Source organism: Triturus cristatus, chromosome 8, assembly GCF_964204655.1.
Source record: "Triturus cristatus chromosome 8, aTriCri1.1, whole genome shotgun sequence".
NCBI lineage: Eukaryota > Metazoa > Chordata > Amphibia > Caudata > Salamandridae > Triturus > Triturus cristatus.
Window position 1 is genome coordinate 810,588,768 of NC_140591.1, and position 23,773 is coordinate 810,612,540.

The following is a 23,773-nucleotide window of genomic DNA, read 5'->3' on the forward strand; positions in this document are numbered from 1 at the left end:
GTTGAGCGATCTCAGTCCTTAACCCTAACTCATGTAATGCATTGCAGTGGTATTGTCAATGAGGACCTGCACAGTGTTTCCCTTGATTGGAGGGAAGAGGGGGGGAATCACAATGGCTAATTTGGTAGCCCTTGACTGAAGTTTATAATCTGAGAGAGACTTCTAGCCGCAGATTCCTCACCTTTTGCATTTCCCCAGGTGTCAAACTGGATCCGGAAGCTTTTTTATAAGCAGTACGCCAGTGGTCCTGTAGGTGGCATCAATTGGCTCCGCGTCCGTCATCTGCATTGTCTGTTCCGGAAGTGACTTTGCGGTACCTATAGAGGCACCCCCCCAAGCATGCTGACGTCAGTTCTTTTCTTTCTGCACCAGCCATTGCTGATCCAGAGAAGAGCTACCCCTCTGTCGCTTTTTGACAGGCTTTTTTGACATTTTGTCAACTGTTTTTGAGGTCTTACCTCCTTGTATGTTGAGCTGTCTTCACACAAGTTGGGTTTTAAATCCTGCAGCGCCTGTCACAGCCCAATGTCGGTGACTGACCCGCACCTTGTCTGTGGTGCCTGGAGCGCTACCACGACATAAAGTCGTGCTCTGATTGCCAGGCCATGGCCACGAAGGCTTTGAGAAAGTGGTCGCTGAGGCGGCTAGTGGCCTAGCAAGTGACATAGTGGAAGTACAGGTCCTGGTCGAGGGGAAGGCCCTCGGATCATTCACAGAGCCCAAAGTCGTCTACGTTCCATTCAAAGTCCTCGGCACACTCGGGTAAGAGGCACAAAAAAATAGCAAGAAGTTGAAGCACTCTTTAACTTCTTCCCAACCGACGTGACTAGGGAGCTTTGGCATTCTCAGCCTTGTTCCCTGGAACGTGCACATGGGCCGGTTCCGTGCCTCCCCAAATTTACGAAGGCCAGAGCGACCACAACCCAACTGAAGGAGTTCTATAAGGCCATGCCCCGCATATTTGGGTGGCCCGACCCCGTTGAAGAGCCTTTGGGCCCGTGAAGTTGGAAGGGACCCTATTTGGTTCCATGCTAATGGCTCCAGCAGGGCCCCAGGGATCCCTTCCTGGATCTTGACAGATGCTGGTCGTGCCATCTTGACCTGCGCCGATGTCAATCATCCCAGTGCTCTCCGGCGGCGCCATCGCCATTGTTTCTCTCACTCCGACACGGACCCGGATGGGCGTTGGCGGACATTGACTTCGATGCCGGCAGGAGCTTTGCCTCCTAGATCAGAGCTTGAGCCTCATTTTCGTGGGCTAGGCCTCAGGGAAGACTGGGAAGGGTCACTGGACCCTTTATAATACCAGCTGTATGAGGAAGAACTGTGTGTGGACTGGTGTGAGGACTTGGGTGAGCATCAAATCACAATAACCTTGGAGAATATCCATGGTAGGGAACCAAAGGCTATGGAGCCTCTAAGGTGAGTTGGCCGCCAGACAGAACGTTTTATACACAAAGAAAAAAAGCCACCAGAGCGATTTATTATATTTTCTAATCTTTCACATTATTCAATGTATTCATGTTATACCAGCCTGCTCCTAAACAAACGCAAAAATGTGACGGGATGTCCTCACACACCAAACACAAGAGATGATGGACGGAGTGCTGAAAACATTTTGCCACCCCAGTTTGGACCCATCCATATGCATATCAGTCTTGACCCTGTGCCTCATGGGAACAGTCCAGCCCAAACTGCCAGGCCAGGTCCCCCCTGGACCGGAAACAAACATCCTGGGACCAGTTCCGGGGTAACACCCCTCATCAGCCAGGCTAGCTTGAGTCCAGTGGTAAAGTGAGCAAGGGACCCACGTCTGGGCATACCCAGCCAGCTTAGGGCGAACAAAGCAAACACAGAGATGATGGACAGAGTGCCGAAACTTTAGACACTCACCCCCATTCACAGATCTGGGTTGAATCCATCATCGTTCCTTAGCTCACTTCACCACCCCAGTTTGGACTTGCCATATGCAAATCAGTCTTGACCCTGTGCCTCAGGGGAACAGTCCAGCCCGAACTGCCAGGCCAGGTCCTCCCTGGACCGGAAACAAGCATCCTGGGACCGGTTTCTGGGTAACATCCCTCATCAGCCAGGCTAGCTTGAATCCAGTGGCACACACCACCAGATGTTGTGCTTCATTATAGGACTCCCTGCACTCTTCTCTTCAAAAACCTGTTTGATGCAGAGGGGACCTATGCCCTGGAATCAGGGAGCCACTTGTTACTGAATACGGATCAGTGAAAAATATATACATTTCTAAACCAATGTGGTTATCAAGTCTGACCTTTATACCATATGGAATGCTTGGTATTAAAAACGAAACTTGGAAAATAGGGGATCTAGTATCCTAGCCACACTAAACTGTCAACATGTTTCTGCCTAGTCGCTCAGCAGAGTCTATGGCATTCATCAGGACAGACATCAGAGCTTCTGGTAGCATATATATATATGCCACTGTGTCGATGGTGTAACCTTGGTCGCCACCCTACGTTGCTAGGTACCTGCAAGACATTAATCACAAACGTACATTACAATCAGAAACATATAGGCTGATAATTCAGGATCAAGCATTTTTCAATTCTATATAGACATCAAATGCATGTGGTGTAGATGGAACTCTGCACTCGTGTACCACACGCATCTCAAATGTGTAATGCTGTTGTGTATGGTATATATGTTACCATCCCTCTGATGGGGGGCCGTATGGTTCCAGTCACGCCACAGTGTTTTGCCTGCAGCGCGGAAGGGGAGCTGGCACCCACTATCAGAGTGGGAGAGTTATTGAAGTGATTCCAGATCCAGACTGGTACCTGGGGCATATTATTCACCAGAAAGAGCGTTATCAAAGGTAAGTGACTTTTTCATTAGGTTCATGATAATTGTCCCAAACCTGTATTGGTGCAAACCTGGAAAAGGAAAACTCTACGTGCAGGGCTCAAGTTCTAGAAAATAGAAGTGGGGGGCTCACCAAGTTTGGCAGAATGGCTGTGACATCACTGCGTGTGACGTTACAGGAAGTGACATCACAGCAGGTGACATCGCATGGGGCATCACAGGAAGTGGCATCGCAAACCATGACCTCAGAGGAAGTGACAGCAGATCTTAAGACCTCACATATGTTTAGCCGGTCTATCATGAGTACATTTGAGCGCATTACAATATTTAACAAATTAGATTTTGCATTGCAGTTGTGCCAAAATATTGACGCAACCCGACGCAAAATCTGGACCTCCTCAACTTATACATTTATGTATTTTTAAACCATTCCACAAAGAAATTGGCAACAAGGAGAAATGTAGTAGTAAATCTGTTTTGCTTAATTTGTTGCAGTATTTGTATTTTAAAGTATCTCATGGGGTTAAGGCACCTGCTGCAGGGATCTTTGTGTGCCAGCAAAATCTCAGGGAATATAAATAATGTGACAACTCTCGAGAATAACGTATTTGCTGGAGAGATCGGTGATTTGCCTAGTCCTAGTTTTGAATCAAAGTAGCATAGAGGGTTAATATGTCTCCTGCTAAGCACATTACGTAACATGCAGATGACGGATTTTATATTATGTAAATGGGTAAGTGGGTTACTGCTTTTAAGACGGTGATCCTTTTATTACTTCATAAATTGTAATCCTTCCAATGTAGCACAGTCAGCTATGAAGGACATGTGGCTCCTATGCCTTGTAACCCTCACTGTCTTATGTTACACCCTGCATTGGGATGAGTAGTGCTAAAGAGCGATAAAATAAATAAAACAAAATTGTGGTATTTAAATTATTTGTGTAACTACTGGGGCCACTAACACTTCTGACATTCTTACAGTGTACGCATATCTTATAAACAGGGACTGAACTAAGTCAAAAGAATTTCTCTCTTAAGTACCTGTGAAATGATAAGATGTGAGCCTTTCTTTCCCCTTCATTCTCCCAATAGCTTTCAGCCGGGATACTCCAACAAGAAGAGGCATAATGGCCCCTTAACTCCGGCTTTTGTTGTGTGCAAAGCTCGAATCTGATAAGTCCCTTCCCCACCTGCATGTTGCTGTTCGAAACAAAAGCAGACAATGTGCATGCGCTGCTGAAAGTCTCACGGTGTCAGAAAATTGCACTGGGACAAGTTCAGGATATTTCTGTGAATTCCGGGAGAAGTTGGAAAGGAATGTGGCACTCTGCTGAAAGTTGTCAGCTTTGCAGCTGGGTAGATGGCGTCTACCTTCTGAAAATAGTGGATAGACAGCGTCTACCCTCGACTCAAGCCCTGTCTACATGACCTATTGAATACCATCTCCAGATCCAGTACCAAAATAGCTGCGGGTGGCCCATGCATTGCATATGCTTTCTTAACCCGTCAAAAGAACAAGCTACTTACCTTCGGTAACACTCTTTCTGGTGTATACTCCATATAATCCAAGAATCTTCACCACCCTGCCACCTCCCCATTCAGTGGAATGCTCTGTTTTTCCATCTCCAAGGGTCCCAAACTAGCGATCTGCACATTGGTACCTCTGATCAGAGGCGCAACTAGAGCCAATTTTTTTTTGGGGGGGGGGGGGGGGGGCTGATTCTTCCAGCAATATGCAGAGTGGAGATGCAGGGGCTCTAAGAAGGGGTGAAAAACAGCAAAGTCTCGTTAGCAAGTAAATGGTCTTTTAACCCCTTCAGTGCCCATGACGAGCTGGACTCGTCATGGGCCGCGGTGGCGCTGCGCCCATGACGAGTCCAGCTCGTCATAGACCCCGCCCGCCAATGCAACGGCCGGCACTGGGCGGGGAAAGGGGCGGGCACTGAAGGGGTTAAAGACCTGTCAAGTACTCGGGTACGGCTGTTTGTGTGCCCTTGGAAGCTGTCTCAGCCTGGGCTGCCACACATGACGGGGGGGCTGAAGCCGTTTGAGCCCAATGGGCGTTGCACGCCTGCCTCTGATGATGGTTTGGTGTTTTATCCAAGGGCACAGAGAAAGTCTAGAAAAAACTGACGTAAATGTGCATTTGTGGGATGCTGCTCAATCGCCACTTCCCGGTCGGAATGAAGTCAGCACAAGGCCGCACTGCATCACTTACTGATGCGCAGGAGTAATACTGTTTAAATCTTCCAAATCATTTCTGGTGCCTGGGGATATTCTAAAGGTGAGGAGTTTGTAGTTAGAGTATCCACAAGAAACCCTAGTAACTTGTTCATCTGATAGAGACCTCTAGCCGCAGATTCCTTAACTTAGAATATCCCCAGGCGTCAGACCAGACCCGGAAAACCTTCCGCAGCAACACCCCTGCGTGCCGGGGGCAGCGCTGCATGGCTCTGCCCTGACGTCTTCCATGGACGTGACGTCAGCGGAGCCATATAAGCCCCTGCTGGTGCGCTGACATTAGTTTACTTCTTTTCCGCCTCCCAACGCGGATCCCGGAAAACCGGCGGTTCCTTGGCCTGTTTTTCAGACATTCTCGATGCTTTCGGCGTCACGGAACAGTGCGCGATGCCTTCAGGCTTTAAAGCGTGTGAGACCTGCACGCGGCAAATGCCTGTCACGGATTCGCACGCAATATGTATGTGGTGCCTGGGAGTGCACCATGACTCCGAAGAGTGCGACGCCTGTCAGCAGATGATACCCAAGTCCCTACAGGAGCGTCGTATGAAGCTGCTGGCCACCCGGATGTCCGGTCCTACGCCTTCACGCCGTCGGTCTCCCTCTGGGGATCGGGCAGGCTCACTGGGTCGTTCCCGCAGATGTAGTTCGGAGACAGGTAAGCACAAACGTAAATCACGGAGGTCGTCCTCTCGTAAATGTGACGCTGAGGCCCGCTGCTCTCGGTCTTTGCCAGGCACAGGCGCTCAGCAGTCGTCTCCCCCCATACCCACCCTTCCTGGGTGTCAGAGCAACAAGGACCCAAATGGAGGCCTATTCAAAGGCTCTCCAGTATTACTTTGGGCCACCCCCTCTCCCTGGTGCGCCTTCGGGTCCCACACAGGTGGAAGGCACTCATGTTGGGTCTTCGCCGGCGTATTCGTCCTCTGCGCCGGCTGCGTGCATCGACTCCGGTTCCGGAGTCCATACGACATCGATAGGACACGGCCCAAAGGGCCATCCCAGTCGTCCGTCCAGCCTACCCGTCCAGTTGCCGCATAGCCCTGTGTGGCTTCCTGCGCTGACGTCGGGTGCGGCACAGAGTTCGACGCCCGGTCGGCCTCTTTCCTCCTCGCAGGTGGAGGTCGGGTTGCCGTCGGTCCGCGCTCACATCGAGTCCCCTCTGGAGGTTCTCGACGTCAATTTGATGCCGGTGCCGGCACCGAGGGCTCCTCTGTTACAGGAGGATTAGATCCCTCTGGGCTCACCGTGCCCAGGGTCTTTTCAGTGCACCTTGGTATAGGTGCCTAGCGTTCCATGGCCTTTGGATCAACCTCAAGCTCCTCCACCTTTACTATCTAGCGGATGAGTTAGCCTCCAATCGTCCCTGACCGATGGTTTGTTGTTGCCCCCCAGAATGGCGACAGAGGCTAGTGCGGCTTTCGCGAGGGCTGTTTGCAGGGCGGCAGATATTCTTCGCTTGCAGCCCCCTGCGCTTTCCCTGCCCTCTGATCCTTTACTGGATCTCCTCTACATGGACCCTGTGGACGTGGAGCCTTTGCTGCCCCTTGGTGGGTCTTTGTTTGACATCCGGCTTGGTACCTGGGCATGGCTCTCCTCTGGTGACCCTGTTGATCGGGCCATTGCTCGCCAGCATTGCTCAGCCCCAGACGATCCTGTCTGCTTGTCCCTTCTCCCTAGAGCTCAGGGTCTGGTTGTCCAGGCGGCTTTCGCTTTGCAGCCTTCTTCCGCTCTGCCGTTGCTACCTCCCACTAGGGAATCTCGGTGGCTGGAGACATGTGGTCGCCACATTTTTGTCTCCACCAGTGCGGGCATCCGTGCCTTGAATACATCTTTCGTGTTCGCACGTGCTTCCTTTGCCCTTTGGGACTTGGTTGAGCTCCTCCTTCCTTCTCTCCCAGAAGGGCCCCGGGCTGACTTGCATCGCCTTCTTCTTGACGGCCGGGGAATGGCACAATTTTCCCTTCGATCAGCCCCGGACGCTACTGACTCTGTGGGCAGGGCAATGGCCCGGTTGGTTGCTTTGCACTGCCATGCAAGGCTGCATGATAGTCGTTTTCCCTACAATGTTCGGGATGCTCTTCGGGATCGGCCATTCAATGGCGTGGACCTTTTTGACTGTCACGATGATTCAGCGGTCTCCCGCCTCATGTCTGGTCTGATTTTCTGGCCCGATTTTCTGGCCCTTGCGGCCCGGCATTCTCCCTTGTGGCCTATCTTTTCTTGTGCATAGGCAGCGTTGCCTTGTTTGTTTGGCACCCTGGGTTCATGACGTAATGCCCAGATGGTCTAGGCGGCTGCTCCACCGTGTTTGCCTTTGTTCAGTACAGCTGGTCAGCTGGTCCTGCCTTCCTTTCAGTCCTCTGGCTGTGATCTTGTCTCAATAGGAACTCCCTTGCCGGGGTTAAGACTTACCCTATGTGGGGTATTTGCTGGCTATTGTGTAGCTGCCTTTCTACAAGGAAGGCTTGATACACTCCTGTGAAGCCTTCCTCACAGAGATTCTTCTGTGGATCAGTCTGTCCTCTCTTTCTGCTGTTATGCGACCCACAGGTTGGCATCACTCTATTGCACTTCAGTTGGGGTTGGGGTCTGCGGTTGTCCGTAGTACTTCGAATCATCGGTAAAGGTTCCCTACCGTGAGGCTTTTGCGTCGCCTGCCTTTCCCAGGGGCGTTTTTCAGTTTCGCTGTACTCCTCTTTGTCCATGTTGGCTGCTCTTCTTTTCGCCAGCCACTGTCCCTTGGGACCCTTTGTTCTGTTCCTTTCTGGCACAGTTCTTCCGCGGCTGACACCCGGCCATCATATCGCGCCAGGGCAGAGCCAGTGCGCGGCACACTTCTTCCGTGTTTGCGCGTAGTGTGGGTGCACCCTGGTATGTTCGCTTTCATGGGATGCCTGCGTTCTTTCTTCAATCAATCAATCAATCAGAACATTCGTAAAGCGCACTACTCACCCGTGCGGGTCTCAAGGCGCTGGGGGGGGGGGGGAGGCTGCTACTGCTCGAATAGCCAGGTCTTGAGGAGTCTTCTGAATGTAAGCAGGTCCTGGGTCTGCCATAGGAGGATGGGGAGGGTGTTCCAGGTCTTGGCGGCGAGGTGGGAGAATGATCTGCCGCCGGTGGTTGCTCTTGGGATGCGGAGGACTGTGGCGAGGTCGGCGGAGCGGAGCTGGCGGTTGGGGGTGTAGAAGCTGAGTTGTCTGTTGAGGTATGCTGGTCCGGTGTTGTGGAGTGCCTTGTGTGCGTGGGTGAAGAGCTTGAAGGTGATCCTCTTGTTGACGGGAAGCCAGTGCAGGTCTCTCAGTTGGGGTGTGATGTGGCTGCGGCGAGGGATGTCGAGGATCAGGCGTGCTGAGGCGTTTTGGATGCGTTGAAGTCGTTTCAGGAGTTTGGCCGAGGCTCCTGCGTAGAGGGCGTTTCCGTAGTCCAGCCTGCTGCTGACGAGGGCCTGGGTGACCGTTCTTCTTGTTTCGGTGTGGATCCACCTGTAGATCTTGCGGAGCATGCGGAGGGTGTTGAAGCAGAAGGACGAGACGGCGTTGACCTGCTTCGTCATGGAGAGAGTAGAGTTGAGGATGAACCCTAGTTTGCGTGCGTGCGTGGTCGGTGGGTGTTAGAGCTGTTCCCAGTGCGGTCGGCCACCAGGAGTCGTCCCAGGCTGAGGCGGTGGAGCCGAGGCTGAGGACTATCGTCTTGTCCGAATTTAGCTTCAGTCGGCTGTTCTTCATCCATTCGGCGACGGCTTTCATTCCTTTGTGGAGGTTGGTTTTGGCAGTGAGGGGGTCCTTGGTGAGGGAGAGGATCAGCTGGGTGTCGTCGGCGTAGGAGATGATGTTGAGGTTGTGCAGTCGGGCGACGTGGGCGAGCGGTGCCATGTAGATGTTGAACAAAGTCGGGCTGAGGGATGAGCCCTGGGGTACGCCGCAGATGATCTCGTGGCTCGGGAGCAGAAAGGGGGGAGGCGGACGCTCTGGCTTCTGCCGGAGAGGAAGGAGGTGGTCCAGTCCAGAGCCTTGTCTTGGATTCCAGCGTCGTGGAGGCGTGTGCGTAGGGTGCAGTGGCAGACAGTGTCAAAGGCGGCTGACAGGTCCAGGAGGATGAGGGCCACGGTTTCTCAGTTGTCCAGCAGGGACCTGATGTCATTGATGGCGGCGATAAGTGCAGTTTCGGTGCTGTGGTTGCTGCGGAACCCGGACTGGGACGGGTCCAGGATGCTGTTCTCTTCGAGGTAGCGGGTGAGTTGTCTGTTGACGGTCTTCTCAATGACCTTCGCCAGGAATGGGAGCAGGGAGATGGGCCGGACGTTCTTGAGGTCCTTGGGGTCGGCTTGGGTTTTTTGAGTAAGGCGTTGATCTCGGCATGCTTCCAGCTCTCCGGGAAGGTTGCTGTCTCGAAGGAGATGTTGATGGCATTCCGGAAATGGGGTGCGATGGTGGAGCTGGCTTTGTTGAAGATGTGGTGTGAGCATGGGTCTGACGGAAATCCGGAGTGGATGGTGTTCATGATTTTGATGGTGTCATCATTGTTTATGTTGGTCCAGGAGAGCAGGGGGTCGGTGCGGGTGGTGGCCGTGGGGACGGAGGTCTCAGTGGTTGTCGGGATGGTCGTGGCGTTGAAACTGTCCTGGATGTCTGCGATCTTGCGATGGAAGAAGGTGGCAAGGGAGTCGCACAGGTCTTGCGAAGGTGGGATGTCGTTGGTGTTGGAGCTGCGGTTGGAGAGTTCCTTCACGATGTTGAAGAGCTCTTTGCTGTTGTGTGCGCTGTTGTCTAGGCGGTCTTTGAAGTAGGCCCTTTTGGCGGATCTGATGAGGTGATGGTGTCTGCGGGAGGCGTTTTTGTTGGCTGTGTAGCTGTCCGGTGTCTGTTCATGGTGCCATTTCTTATTTAGCTTTCGGCAGGTTTGCTTGGAGGCCTGGAGGTCTTCAGTGAACCAGCTGGCTTTCTTGCTGGTGTGTCTTTCGGAGGGTTTCTTGAACGGGGCGAGGGTGTTGGTGCAGTCGTCGATCCATTGTCTGAGGTTGCGGGCGGCAGAGTCGGGGTCAGTGGGTGGGCTCCGGGCGAGGGTGGTGGTTAGCTGGTCTTCGGTGACTTTGCTCCAGCAGTGGCGGGGGATCTGTTGGGTGCGGTGGTGCGGGGTGGGTTTCCTGAAGGTGAAGTGGATGCAGCGATGGCCGGTCCAGTGGAGTTCGAGGTGAAAGTTCAGGTCACCGTGAAGGATGTAGTCTGTGGAGGAGAGGGCATGTGTGCTGACTAAGTCAGTGATGGCGTCGCTGAACTGTGGTCGGGGTACAGGGGTCTGTAGACGAGGGTTCCTCTGAGGGTGGTGTTGGCATCGGTGTGGATGTGGAAGTTCAGGTGTTCGGCAGTGCTGAGGGTTTCGTCGTGTTGCTTGAGACTCTGAGAGTGTTCCAGTGGACGATGGCGATTCCTCCTCCTACTCTGTTGGTGCAGTCCCTACGGGTGATCTTGTAGCCGTCCAGGATGGCTATGGCGATGTCGGGTGCCGAGGAGGGGTTCTGCCAGGTCTCCGTCAGGAAGGCGACATCTAGGGAGGTTGAGTTGAGAAGGTCTTCTGCTTCTGCGGTGACTTGTTCTACCCTCCACTCTCCGCGATGGGTAATGCTTTCTCATACTTCAGCCTTATTTATAGGCGGTGGCGTCTTCGCCATGTACGTCTATGCTGTACACTGCCTTGTACCCTCAATTTCTGGGCACTTCCCAAACAGGAGTTTTTTGCTATTTCTCTGCTGCTTTCCGCGCAGGTGTTTTCCACGTTTCTGCTTTGGGTTCCTGCTGTAACACTCTCAGGGCAAGTGTTCTCTTCAGGATACTTGCTTTCTTGGGTGGGCTTGTCTGTACCATTACGTTGGTCCTGACTGTTTCCACTTTCGTGTTCTGTTCCATCTCCTCATCTGTCTAGCGGGGGACATTGGCTCCTCCCGGACGGGTGGCTGATGTCGCTTATGGTCCTGAACATTGTCCTGTCCAACTCTGCTTCAGCATGACTGTTGGTTCTTATAGTGTACCCTTGTCTTGTTTTATGCGACACACTCTTTTTAGATGTGTAGCTTTCTAATATATATATCTGCTCTCTGCTCTTCCCACAGCGAGGTCGCCTAGGCAACGTTCCTTGCTGCGGTGTCCGTGGTCTTCGCCCCAGTCTCATCTTGGGACGGGCTCTTGCGTGTGTGTCCGGCTTGCCGGAGGCCACTTTTTGCCGGTTGCCTACCTGGTAATGCGTCATTCACATCTGGGCTGCTCACGCTATCCCACAGGGGGATTTCCCTATTCTTGGTGTGGTTCTGCCGTCCACTCTGTATGCTTATGTGTATTCCTGTCTTCCACATGAATACCAGTCTTACTATGGTCCTGTTCTGGGTGCTTCTGATTGTTGTTGTCCGCCCTCTCACATGTCTTGTGAAGGAGCGACTGAGTACTGGAGTATCTTGTGTTTCTGGTAATGCCGCACTTTCTGGCCATGGGTCAGCATCCTGCCGATGCTGCCACACAAATCTTTACTGGCGCAGGTTCAACTATGCCTTTTTTCCACTGTTGTGCATACTCAACCGGTATGCATTCACTCTGTCATATCGTTTTGTCCTCTCTCTGGGTCATGCTTCCTGTCGTCACATCGGATCCTGCAGATCCATCAGACCCTAGACTCAGTTCATCTTCTTTACAAAGCCATGAACTCTCTCTTCCGCTCCGGCATTTCTGGCTCTGTGCTTTCTTTCTCTCAACCCGGTATACACCCGGGGGTTTTCGTGCTGTTCCTTGATGGCTTGTGGTGCCTTTGCCTCCCATTGTTTTCTGCTCTTTTCAGAGCTTCGTGGTCTGGTGTTGGCTGCACTGGCATTGCTGTCCCCACTGTGTATCGTCACCTTGTTGACGGCTAAGTTCTCTCTGGAACTTGGTGGGGTTCAGTCGCAGGCCCGCCTCCTCTATGGGTATGGCTTTGGTATCTATTCTAAGTTAAGGAATCTGCGGCTAGATGTCTCTATCAGATGGACGAGTTACTTACCTTCGGTAATGATGTATCTGGTAGAGACACAGTCTAGCTGCAGATTCCTTAATGCCCTCCCATCCTCCCTGTTCTGCAATGACCTTTTTAGGTTGGGTTTCTACATTCCCCTTCGTCCATTTGACTTTGTCTTTCTGCTGGGTGACATCTTCACTTCCCTCCTCCGCGGGATGCTTCATTCTGTTTTGCTTGTTCTACTCCTGCCATTCTCGTGATTGAGCGGTATGCTCATGTGTCATGTGACCCTTTACGTCCCTACACCCTGGATCGTCCAGTGTGGGGTCTACATATGTTCTTCCTTCCCCCCCTTTTTTCTCAAACACCTGGGGGTCTCTTACCTCCCTTGCAGTCCATTGGCTTGAAGTCTATTGGCTCTGCCTCAGTCTATAGGTCTCTTACAAGGGATACGACGTCCATTTCTGTTGCCGACTTGTGGTGGATTGTCAATGCTCATGTGTTCCAGACCTGTTGTCCTTCACAGTTATATATTGTGTTTGCAGACTTTCTGTTGTCTGCCATGATATTTTTTCACATCTTCTTCTGTCTCCGGGGAGGGTTTAGCCTTTGCTTTGCGGGGTTGCTTCTCAGAGCGGTGCTCTGCTTGTTCCCTTCACTATTTTTCAGTATACAGTGCCTAGCACTGTCCTTTATGGTGCTGTTTTTCACCATTCGATTTCTTTTCTTTTTTCATCTTCTTTTCTTTTTTCATCCTTCTCGCACACTGTTCCCATACTCTCACAATTTTTGGTTGTGGCTCTGCGTTTTGGTGCAGAAAAGTTTGACGAAAACTGACGTCAGCGCACCGAGAGGGGCTATATGGCTCCGCTGACGTCACGTCCGTGGACGGCGTCAGGGCGGACCCGTGCGGCGCCACCCCCGGCGCGCAGGGGTGCTGCTGCAGAAGCTTTTCCGGGTCCGGTCTGACGCATGGGGATATTCTAAGTTAAGGAATCTGCTGCTAGACTGCGTCTCTACCAGATACATCATTACCGTAGGTAAGTAACTCGTCCGTTATCTTTACAGCTTGGAAAGACACTGCTCAGGGTAACAACCAACACTGCAAAGGTGTGTGGACAAGAAAATGCTTCTAATTAATGAATTGTTTCCTACTGTAAAGATTTGGAGGGAGACACAAAATGCTCCCTGCAATCTTTGGTTCACCAGATTTATTCGAAAATCGTTGAATGGATCCAGAAGTCTCATTTAGCATCAAACGTGAATATGCAGTCTTAGATTGACTAGGATGTGACCAGAGCTCGGAAAGACAACGAGCAAAGATTTTCTAGTGACCCTACCATTTTGCAAAGTAGAGTAAAGTAATACATTTGAAGTAGAGTGCGTAGGAGCAGCGGGATTATGTGACAGTTTGTGGAGCTGCAAGGAATTAAAAACAATACATAAGGAAAGAGGAAAGATTCATTTTTTGAGTTTTGATTTCTCTTAGTGTTCATTCCTTGAACTAGAATATTTAGATCCAATTACCCTGGGTCAAAAAAGGCTACGGTTTAGACTTTTGTATAGACTTTGGTATGTTGTCCCAAAGAAAGAATTGCTTTACACTCTTCTTATGAGAAACTTAACCCAGTGTTTCTCTCGAGGGTAAGATGTATGGTTACAGATGAAAAACATATGCCTAAACTGTGTCTTTTAACAGCTTTTTAATGGCTTCTCATTTGGCATATATCCAGCAGCTGTTTAAGGAGGGGCTCTCGTTAATGTTGCTCAGAAACAGAGGCTCTAACTGGCACAAAATCATGATCAAGTTATTAAAGTGGAAGTGTTGAAATGTGCATTGAATTAATTTTTTATTGACAAAAATAAACTACATTACTCATGGGCATTAGTCGCTGGAGTGATGATATTAGGAAAATAAACATGTTTCACAGCGATTTAGCATTAAAATTAACATTAATTTGACCCTTGCTGAATGAGCTCAATTAGATTTCAGAGCCAGCCTTCCAGATGAAACAGCTATTAATGACAGCCATCGAAAACAATTTTGAACTCTACCAGTATAATTCAGAAGGGTAAATTTAATATGATAATTTATCTAGCTGAACTGTATCTCCATAGCTGGAAAGAATGCAAATACGTGACCCTTTCCTTGCGTCTTAAAGGATGCTGGGCGCATGGATTTATATCAGTTCCATTAAAGAACTTTGGGGAACTTTGGGATTTCAGCAATTGTTCCCTTGGAGGCAGATAAGCAAACCCGAGCTCATACTGGGGCCATTCTGGTCTGCAGATTCCATAATTTACTTCTGCTACCAGTCTGACAGCAAGGCGCAAATAACTGTTATAATAACGTCGACTGGAGTTGTGGAGGACAGCATTTTAATGTAGTAAAATATTCCCCGTGGGGTTGTTTCTGCTCCCGTACAACAGCAGCCACACAGTTGCTACAGTAGTCTCTTAATTGATTCGTTTAATTAGCAAGAAGAGAGGAAGCTTGTGTGCATTATGTTGCCATCTGATATCTCGGGGGTTGCTTAGAGTGAACCTTTGTGCTGCTACTCCTCTTTAGGTTTGCCTCGGGATACGTAAATCACATTTACAGGGTAAAATCATTCACGAATCCATATCACCCCTGCAGGAGTCTACTTTTTAACAAAATGCAATCATGTTTCTTTTCAGAACACTTACTTGATGGCTCATGTTGTTCACACAAGCAAAGTCACAAAAACGAGATGTTTTGTCTCTGCTCATCCTTGGCTTTGTCATAATCTGTGGCCCAAAATCCTGTTTTGTTTCCTTAATGTTCAATAGGATTCCTTATATCCGGTGTGTTTTTTTCAATTTTAGAGCTTAAACGTTTTTTTAAAAAAAATTGGATTATTTTACTTCTTGTTGAAATATTGCTACACACACTGCTTCATATTTTGTATAATTTCCTTCATTAATGAAAGAGAGAATTTCACACTTTAAGGTTCATTATTCATTTTTTTACCGAGTGAGCTTATTATGGTCTGTGTTCAGCTTTGACAATTGAACACTGATGGTGTGAGGAGTCTTACACGTTGATTATCGCTCACTAGGACGTATTGGCCATTCGCTGACGACATAGAACCGATGCATAAAATAATTCACGTGCTCCCATCCAGTAATCGAAGAATGCAAAGGCAGCACATTTATTTGTGAAAGAACGTGATGGGGATTTGATTTGTGCAATTTAATTTGTTTTTACCACTAAGTAGGACCCAAAGTGTTGTTTGAAAATCGTATTTCCTTCATAAGCCTCTCTGTTCATGTCCTTTTATTAGCCATTCTCTCAGTTTCCGGATTGCTTTAAAGAAAATCTGTGCGGAAAAGAAAGATTTGCTCATGTGTTTTTCCTGCTCGTACTTGCCTTATCTCTGCCTGTTCTTTTACTTTAGCAAAGCAAGGGACCTTTGCTGTTTCTTAGTGCAGTTGTTATATTCTCTAGTAGTGTGAGAATCTTAGATTTCTCATGCCGAACAAGCAGGGCATGTCGTAATCGTATTCATGTTTTTTTCTTATTTTTGCTTTTTTTAATTATTAACTGTTAAACTTGAGGATTCTTAAAACTGTGTAGCATTTCTCACAGATAGACTTTTAATACTCGTAGACAAGCAAATGAATGTGAAATAGTAATTAGTGATTAGCACTGTGTCTTTATAACAGGTTAAAAGCGTTACAACAAACAAATGATGGACGGAATGCTGACAATGCATACATTCTCCCCCAGTCAAGAGATCTGGGTTAAATCCATCGTTCTTTTGCCCACTACACCACCCCAGTTTAGACATGGCCATATGCAAATCAGTCTTGACCCTGTGCCTCATGGGAACAGTCCAGCCCGAACTGCCAAGCCATGTCTTCCCTGGACCGGAATCAAGCACCCTAGGACCGGTTTCTGGCTATCAGCCGTCATCAGCCAGGATAGCTTGACTCCAGTGGCGTAGTGAGCACGGGTCCCACGTCTGGGAATACCCATCCCACTTAGGGCGAAAAGCGTTACAACAAACAAATGATGGACGGAATGCTGCCAATGCATACATTCTCCCCCAGTCAAGAGATCTGGGTTAAATCCATCGTTCTTTTGCCCACTACACCACCCCAGTTTAGACATGGCCATATGCAAATCAGTCTTGACCCTGTGCCTCATGGGAACAGTCCAGCCCGAACTGCCAAGCCATGTCTTCCCTGGACCGGAATCAAGCATCCTAGGACCGGTTTCTGGCTATCAGCCATCATCAGCCAGGATAGCTTGACTCCAGTGGCGTAGTGAGCACGGGTCCCACGTCTGGGAATACCCATCCCACTTAGGGTGAAAAGCGTTACAACAAACAAATGATGGACGGAATGCTGACAATGCATACATTCTCCCCCAGTCAAGAGATCTGGGTTAAATCCATCGTTCTTTTGCCCATTACACCACCCCAGTTTAGACATGGCCATATGCAAATCAGTCTTGACCCTGTGCCTCATGGGAACAGTCCAGCCCGAACTGCCAAGCCATGTCTTCCCTGGACCGGAATCAAGCATCCTAGGACCGGTTTCTGGCTATCAGCCGTCATCAGCCAGGATAGCTTGACTCCAGTGGCGTAGTGAGCACGGGTCCCACGTCTGGGAATACCCATCCCACTTAGGGCGAAAAGCGTTACAACAAACAAATGATGGACGGAATGCTGACAATGCATACATTCTCCCCCAGTCAAGAGATCTGGGTTAAATCCATCGTTCTTTTGCCCACTACACCACCCCAGTTTAGACATGGCCATATGCAAATCAGTCTTGACCCTGTGCCTCATGGGAACAGTCCAGCCCGAACTGCCAAGCCATGTCTTCCCTGGACCGGAATCAAGCATCCTAGGACCGGTTTCTGGCTATCAGCCGTCATCAGCCAGGATAGCTTGACTCCAGTGGCGTAGTGAGCACGGGTCCCACGTCTGGGAATACCCATCCCACTTAGGGCGAAAAGCGTTACAACAAACATATGATGGACGGAATGCTGACAATGCATACATTCTCCCCCAGTCAAGAGATCTGGGTTAAATCCATCGTTCTTTTGTCCACTACACCACCCCAGTTTAGACATGGCCATATGCAAATCAGTCTTGACCCTGTGCCTCATGGGAACAGTCCAGCCCGAACTGCCAAGCCATGTCTTCCCTGGACCGGAATCAAGCATCCTAGGACCGGTTTCTGGCTATCAGCCGTCATCAGCCAGGATAGCTTGACTCCAGTGGCGTAGTGAGCACGGGTCCCACGTCTGGGAATACCCATCCCACTTAGGGCGAAAAGCGTTACAACAAACAAATGATGGACGGAATGCTGACAATGCATACATTCTCCCCCAGTCAAGAGATCTGGGTTAAATCCATCGTTCTTTTGCCCACTACACCACCCCAGTTTAGACATGGCCATATGCAAATCAGTCTTGACCCTGTGCCTCATGGGAACAGTCCAGCCCGAACTGCCAAGCCATGTCTTCACTGGACCGGAATCAAGCACCCTAGGACCGGTTTCTGGCTATCAGCCGTCATCAGCCAGGATAGCTTGACTCCAGTGGCGTAGTGAGCACGGGTCCCACGTCTGGGAATACCCATCCCACTTAGGGCGAAAAGCGTTACAACAAACAAATGATGGACGGAATGCTGACAATGCATACATTCTCCCCCAGTCAAGAGATCTGGGTTAAATCCATCGTTCTTTTGCCCACTACACCACCCCAGTTTAGACATGGCCATATGCAAATCAGTCTTGACCCTGTGCCTCATGGGAACAGTCCAGCCCGAACTGCCAAGCCATGTCTTCACTGGACCGGAATCAAGCACCCTAGGACCGGTTTCTGGCTATCAGCCGTCATCAGCCAGGATAGCTTGACTCCAGTGGCGTAGTGAGCACGGGTCCCACGTCTGGGAATACCCATCCCACTTAGGGCGAAAAGCGTTACAACAAACAAATGATGGACGGAATGCTGACAATGCATACATTCTCCCCCAGTCAAGAGATCTGGGTTAAATCCATCGTTCTTTTGCCCACTACACCACCCCAGTTTAGACATGGCCATATGCAAATCAGTCTTGACCCTGTGCCTCATGGGAACAGTCCAGCCCGAAGTGCCAAGCCATGTCTTCCCTGGACCGGAATCAAGCATCCTAGGACCGGTTTCTGGCTATCAGCCGTCATCAGCCAGGATAGCTTGACTCCAGTGGCGTAGTGAGCACGGGTCCCACGTCTGGGAATACCCATCCCACTTAGGGCGAAAAGCTGTTCCCATGCGGCACAGGGTCAAGACTGATTTGCATATGGCCATGTCTAAACTGGGGTGGTGTAGTGGGCAAAAGAACGATGGATTTAACCCAGATCTCTTGACTGGGGGAGAATGTCTGCATCGTCAGCATTCCGTCCATCATTTGTTTGTTGTAATGCTTTATAACAGGCTAAGGCATCCAAACTGTAATCTCTTCCAAATTAAAGCATGCATTGACCAAGCGAATAGGTTTCGCCTATGCAAGAGCTATTGGCTTTGCCAATATGTTTTAGCAATGTTGTACACAAGAGTGGCTGCTGTTCAGCATGGTTAAAAATGTGTAGGGTATAGGAGAATGATGTGGAGTGGAGTGTTGTAAAGTGAAGTGGAGTGACATGGAGTAGCGTACAGTATTGTGGAGTGTACTGGAGGGAGTATAAGGTCATAGAGTGAAAGGACGTAGAGTTGAGTGGCATAGAGTGGATCACAGTGTCAGAGTTGAGTAGAGTGAAGTGAAGTGGCATAGAGTCTCGTGAAGTGGTGTACAGCAAATTAGAGTGGTGTAGAGGGTGTTGCGTAGAGTGTTGTAGAGTAGAGTGGCGCACATCAGATATAGTGGTGTGGCATAGAGTGGAGTAGTGTGTCATAGAATAGAGTGTAGTAAAGTGGAATGGAGTGGCATAGAGGGAGTTGCGTAGAGTGGAGAAGTGTTGTAGAATGGCATAGAGTGGAGTAGAGTGTCAGTGGAGCAGAGTTTAATGGATTAGAACATCGTAGAGTGGCGGATCGTGGAGTGTTGAAGAGTGTAACGTCGTAGAGTGGCCTAGAGTGAAGTGACTTAAAGTACAGTGGTGCAGAGTAGATTGGCTTAGAGTGCAGTGGCGTAGAGTGTATTGGTTTTAAGTAAAGTGGTGTAGTGTGCATTGGCGTAGAGTGCAGTGATGTAGAGTGCAGTGGTATAGAGAAGAGCCTTGCTAAGTAGATTGCAGTGGCGTTGAGTGCACTGGTGTAGAGTGAGTGTCGTAGAGTTAAGTGGCATGCTGTGGAGTCGTGCAGAGTAGAGTGCAGTAGCATAGAGTGTAGTGGTGTAGAGTGACGTAGAGTTGAGTGGTCCAGAGTTGAGTGCAGTGGCATAGACTGCATTCATGCAGATTAGTTTGTCAGAGTGCAGGGTCGTAGAGTGCAGGGTAGTGGAGTGGTGCAGAGTGCAACGACATAGACTACAGTGGTGCAGAACAGAATCGAGTGGCGTAGAGTGCAGTGGTGCACAGTGTAGTGGCATAGAGTAGACCGTTGTACATTATAATGGTGTAAAGTATAGTGGAAAAGTGCAAACTAGTTGGCTTATGGTGCATTGGTTTTGAGTACAGTGGTGTAGAGTGCATTGGCATAGAGTGCAAGGGTTTAGAGTACAGTGGCATAGCATAGACTACAGTGACATAGAGTAGATTGTTTCAGAGTAGAGTGGAGTTGTGTAAGGTAGAGTTTAGTGGTGCAGGGTAGAGTGCAGTGGCATAGAGTAGGATGTAGAGTGGCTCGGTATTGTTTGCAGAGGCGTAGGGTGGAATGGTGCAGAGTGGAGTAGAGTGGCATAGAGTGCAGTGGCGTAGAGCAGATTGTTCCAGAGTGAAGTGGTGTAGGGTAGAGTGGGGTGGTATAGAGTAGTGGCATAGAGCGCAGTGTTCCTAAGTGGAGTGGTGCAGAGTGGAGTGGCCTAGACTGGAGTGGTGTAGAATGCAGTGTTATAGAGTGCAGTGGTGCACCGTAGATTACAGTGGAGTGGAGTTCATTTGTGTAGAGTGGTGCAAAGTAGAGTGCAGTGGCTTGGAATAAAGTGAGGCAAAATAGAGGTCAGTGGCAGAGAGTGCAGTACTACATAGTAGAGTGTTGTGGAGTGCAGAGGCGTAGAGAGGTGCAGAGTAAACTGACAGTGCAATGGTTTAGAGTAGTGTAGAGTGCAGTGTCGTAAAGTATAGTTGCCTACAGTGCAGTGTTGCAGAGTAGATTGACGTAGAGTGCAGTGGCATAGAGTGCATTGGTTTTAAGTTAAAGTAGAGTAGAGTGCATTGGCATAGAGTAGAGTTCTGTAGAGTGGAGTGATGCGGTGTAGACTGGATTGGTGCAGGGTAGAGTGGAGTGATTGAAAGTAGTGGCGTAGAGTGCTGTGTTGCTCAGTGTAGTGGTGTGGAGTGGAGTGGCTTAGACTAGAGTGGTGTAGAATGCAGTGTCATAGAGTGCTGTGGTGTGCAGTAGATTAGAGTGGCTTGAAGTGCATTGGCGTAGAGTGGTGCAGAGTAGAGTGCAGTGGTGTGGAGTAGTCCAGAGTAGAGTGGGGTAACGTGGAGTACGCATGTTATGATTTAAATGACCATTACATTTGCAATCCCATACAGTTTTACTGATAAAAGCATACAGCGCACAAGCAATAATGTGTGGAAATGTCACCACCCAGTGTATTGATTTGATCGTCAGCACAGTTCATTTACAGGCATTTAAATGTTTTGTGCTAGGAAAATAAATCCCGTCTGTACAGCCTTCCTCGAGCAGATCCCCACTAGCCAGCATCATTGTCACATTAATCATCTTACTTTGAAGTCCGATAAAGAAAAATAAACACCATGCTCCCTGGAAGACCCAGCCTGACATTTGACCTCTGTCTTTCACTGCACAGCAAACGTGACAAGATGAAAACAACATTTAAAGGCCTGTTTACAGAAGCTTGTTTGTGGAACAATACAGTAAACCAGTTTTAGGCAACTGGAGGGACAAACTTGAGCTGGACAGCCTAAAGCACATAAAGCCAGCAAATAGAAACTCAGAAAATGTGAGTTACAAACCACAAAGCCAATGGTAAGCAATGAACGGAAAGCATTCCTAGGTCAAATTTCTGAATGTCCCCAAGGTGTCTTTAGCAAGCCTTGACAGCTGTGCTGTCTGGTAGGCTGTGACCTAAAAAGACATAACCCAGCAATTAAAATTGTTGTCAGCAAAGTAAATACAACAAAGAGGACACACTGGCTGTAGCCTTACAAAGGACTACTAGAGCCCCATTCGCATAACCCAATAGTAACATAAATGAGACAATGTAAACAGACACGAAATGCCATGGCCACGATGGACATCCCATGCAAGCAATTACAAACCAAAATAAACACATGGAAAACAATGACTGAAGGGGGCTGGCTCAAATCCTGCTATCTGTTTATAGCTGTTAAATGTTTTGGAGGATTGATGACATAAGGTCCTTCAAATAGGTCACTTTGTCTACAGATAGACCTACAATGATTATCCTTCTCTAGAACTATAATGTGAACAGCCTCTCAATAAACAACAGTGCTAGCACACTTGAATGATACCTGTATAAGGGACAAGGATGAAAAAGAATAGACCGCTATGTAATGAAGATTAAAATCTGGGCAGTTTCACTTCACCCCCTTCCTCATACTTGCGTTTATCCATTAGTGCATAGCATGCAGACTCTACCAGCTAATTGAAGGCATACACTTTCATGTAATTCTCTCTTTTCTTTTTAAATACAATGCAACATTCACCTATAGATACCTTAACACTAACAATGTACTATGACTTACTTTTATTTATTCACCCATATAGTACATTTTATAAACTCTTGGACAGACACTATCTTCAGGACTGGGATCCCAAAATATGCTGGACCAAGGTAGATCTGCAATTAATGGTGAGAAATATTTGGATTTTATATTGCTACCTACATCTGTCATAGCCATGCCCTTGTGTTTCATTGAGGCTGCCCCTCCTGTTCAATACAGCAAACAAAAATTAGGCTTCCCAATTGAAATCCTATTTGCTCATTATCCATTGATACAAACAAGTGCACCAACTTATACAAATCTTTCAAATGAGTTTTCTAACACTTTTACCTCTCGCAAATGGGAGTAAACAATTGTTGTGTGTTGCTGAACACAGGCATGCGGTCTAAGTTAATCTGAACTGCCCTTTCCACATCCACGGAGGAGCAAGGGGGAAATAGAGACTATGCTTGGCAGTATGGTGTCCTTATTCAAGTGAATATTTGATACAGCTGTGGGCATTAACCCTACATTTAAACGAGCCATGTGAATTGCAGGAGCCTTCTTCTGCTGACAAACACACCTGTGCTGGCTCTTTCGGACCCATCCTGAGATCCTTTCTACAGAGAGTTCCACCCATTCGGTTTCAAGCCTCTGCCGCCTCCTCTTCCACAGCCAGATGCCACATATTCACTGACCATATCGAGACAATGATAGGCAATCAATTCTGTTGGACCTGGGCCTCTCTGCACGGTCACCCCCAAACGTTTTGCCTTCACCCTTTCTGCTTTGCTGAATTTGTTTTTGTTGGCTTTAGGACACTGCACGTTGCCACTGCTAACCAGTGCTAAAATGCTTGTGCTCTCTCCCTAAAGCATGGTAAAATTGGCATAGTGCTGATTAGCACATTTAATTTACTTGAATATCCCTAGTAAATGGTACATGCAAACAGAGCCTGTAAATTAAATACTACTAGTGGGCCTGCAGCACTCATTGTACCACTCACCGAAGTAGCCTTTGAAAACATGTCTCAGGCCTGCAACAGCAGCCTGTAGTGCAGTTTTAATCTGCCATTTTGACCTGTCAGAATAAACCTTTTGCCAGGCCTAAACCTAACCTTTTAGGTCTCGGCTAGACAGGGCATGCACTGTCTTGAAGTGACATGTTGTTTGCAATTAATTGGGCTTCAGCTCTTCTGTCTACTTCCTTCTAAAGTCCCTTTTCTGCTATTATATTAAATACGGGTCTTCCACCGCTAATTCCATCACTGATGGATACCGTGCTTGCGTTATCCAGAAAGGTGTTACTAAAAGGATACTGCATGCCTGTCTCCTCACTTGTGCAAGAACCCTCGTAATCATTGAAAATGGAGGAAACGCATAGCCTCTCAAACCTTTACAATCTAGACGGAACGCATCCGCACATATTTCTCCTGGATCCGGTTTCCAACTCACATAATTCTCCAATTGATTTGTTAACCTTGACGCAAATATATCTACCTCTAAAGGTTCCACATTTCCATAAATCTTCTTGAAAATCAAAGGATTCAGTTTCCAGTCGATGTAATCCCTCAACAATCAAGAATTTCAATCTGCTCCTTGGTAGATACTGAGCCGTTATACTTATTTTGTGTTCCAAGCAAAACTTCAAAAAATCCTTTGCCAGATCTGCTAACTTCTTTGATCTGCTTCCCCCTAACTTGTTTATGTATGTCACTGCCGAAATATACTGACATCCTAAATCGCTGCCGCCACCATACCGTTATCGTAACCTTGCTTCGTTGAAGAATGTGAGCTGGGTTCGGATTTATTTCCCCTCAACTGAGAGTGTTACAACTGAACAACATTTCTACTTACTTTATGGATCCTTTGGGAACACTCCTCATTATTTTTCAAGCCCTGATGAAGTTCCTT

General features: G+C 48.6%; 1 protein-coding gene across 1 annotated transcript in view; it reads left to right on the top strand.

Moving 5' to 3' along the window:
• Positions 1–23,773, top strand: part of PCCA (propionyl-CoA carboxylase subunit alpha) — a 2,516,110-nt gene that overhangs the window by 1,970,513 nt on the left and 521,824 nt on the right. The gene's annotated exons all lie outside the window — the stretch shown is intronic.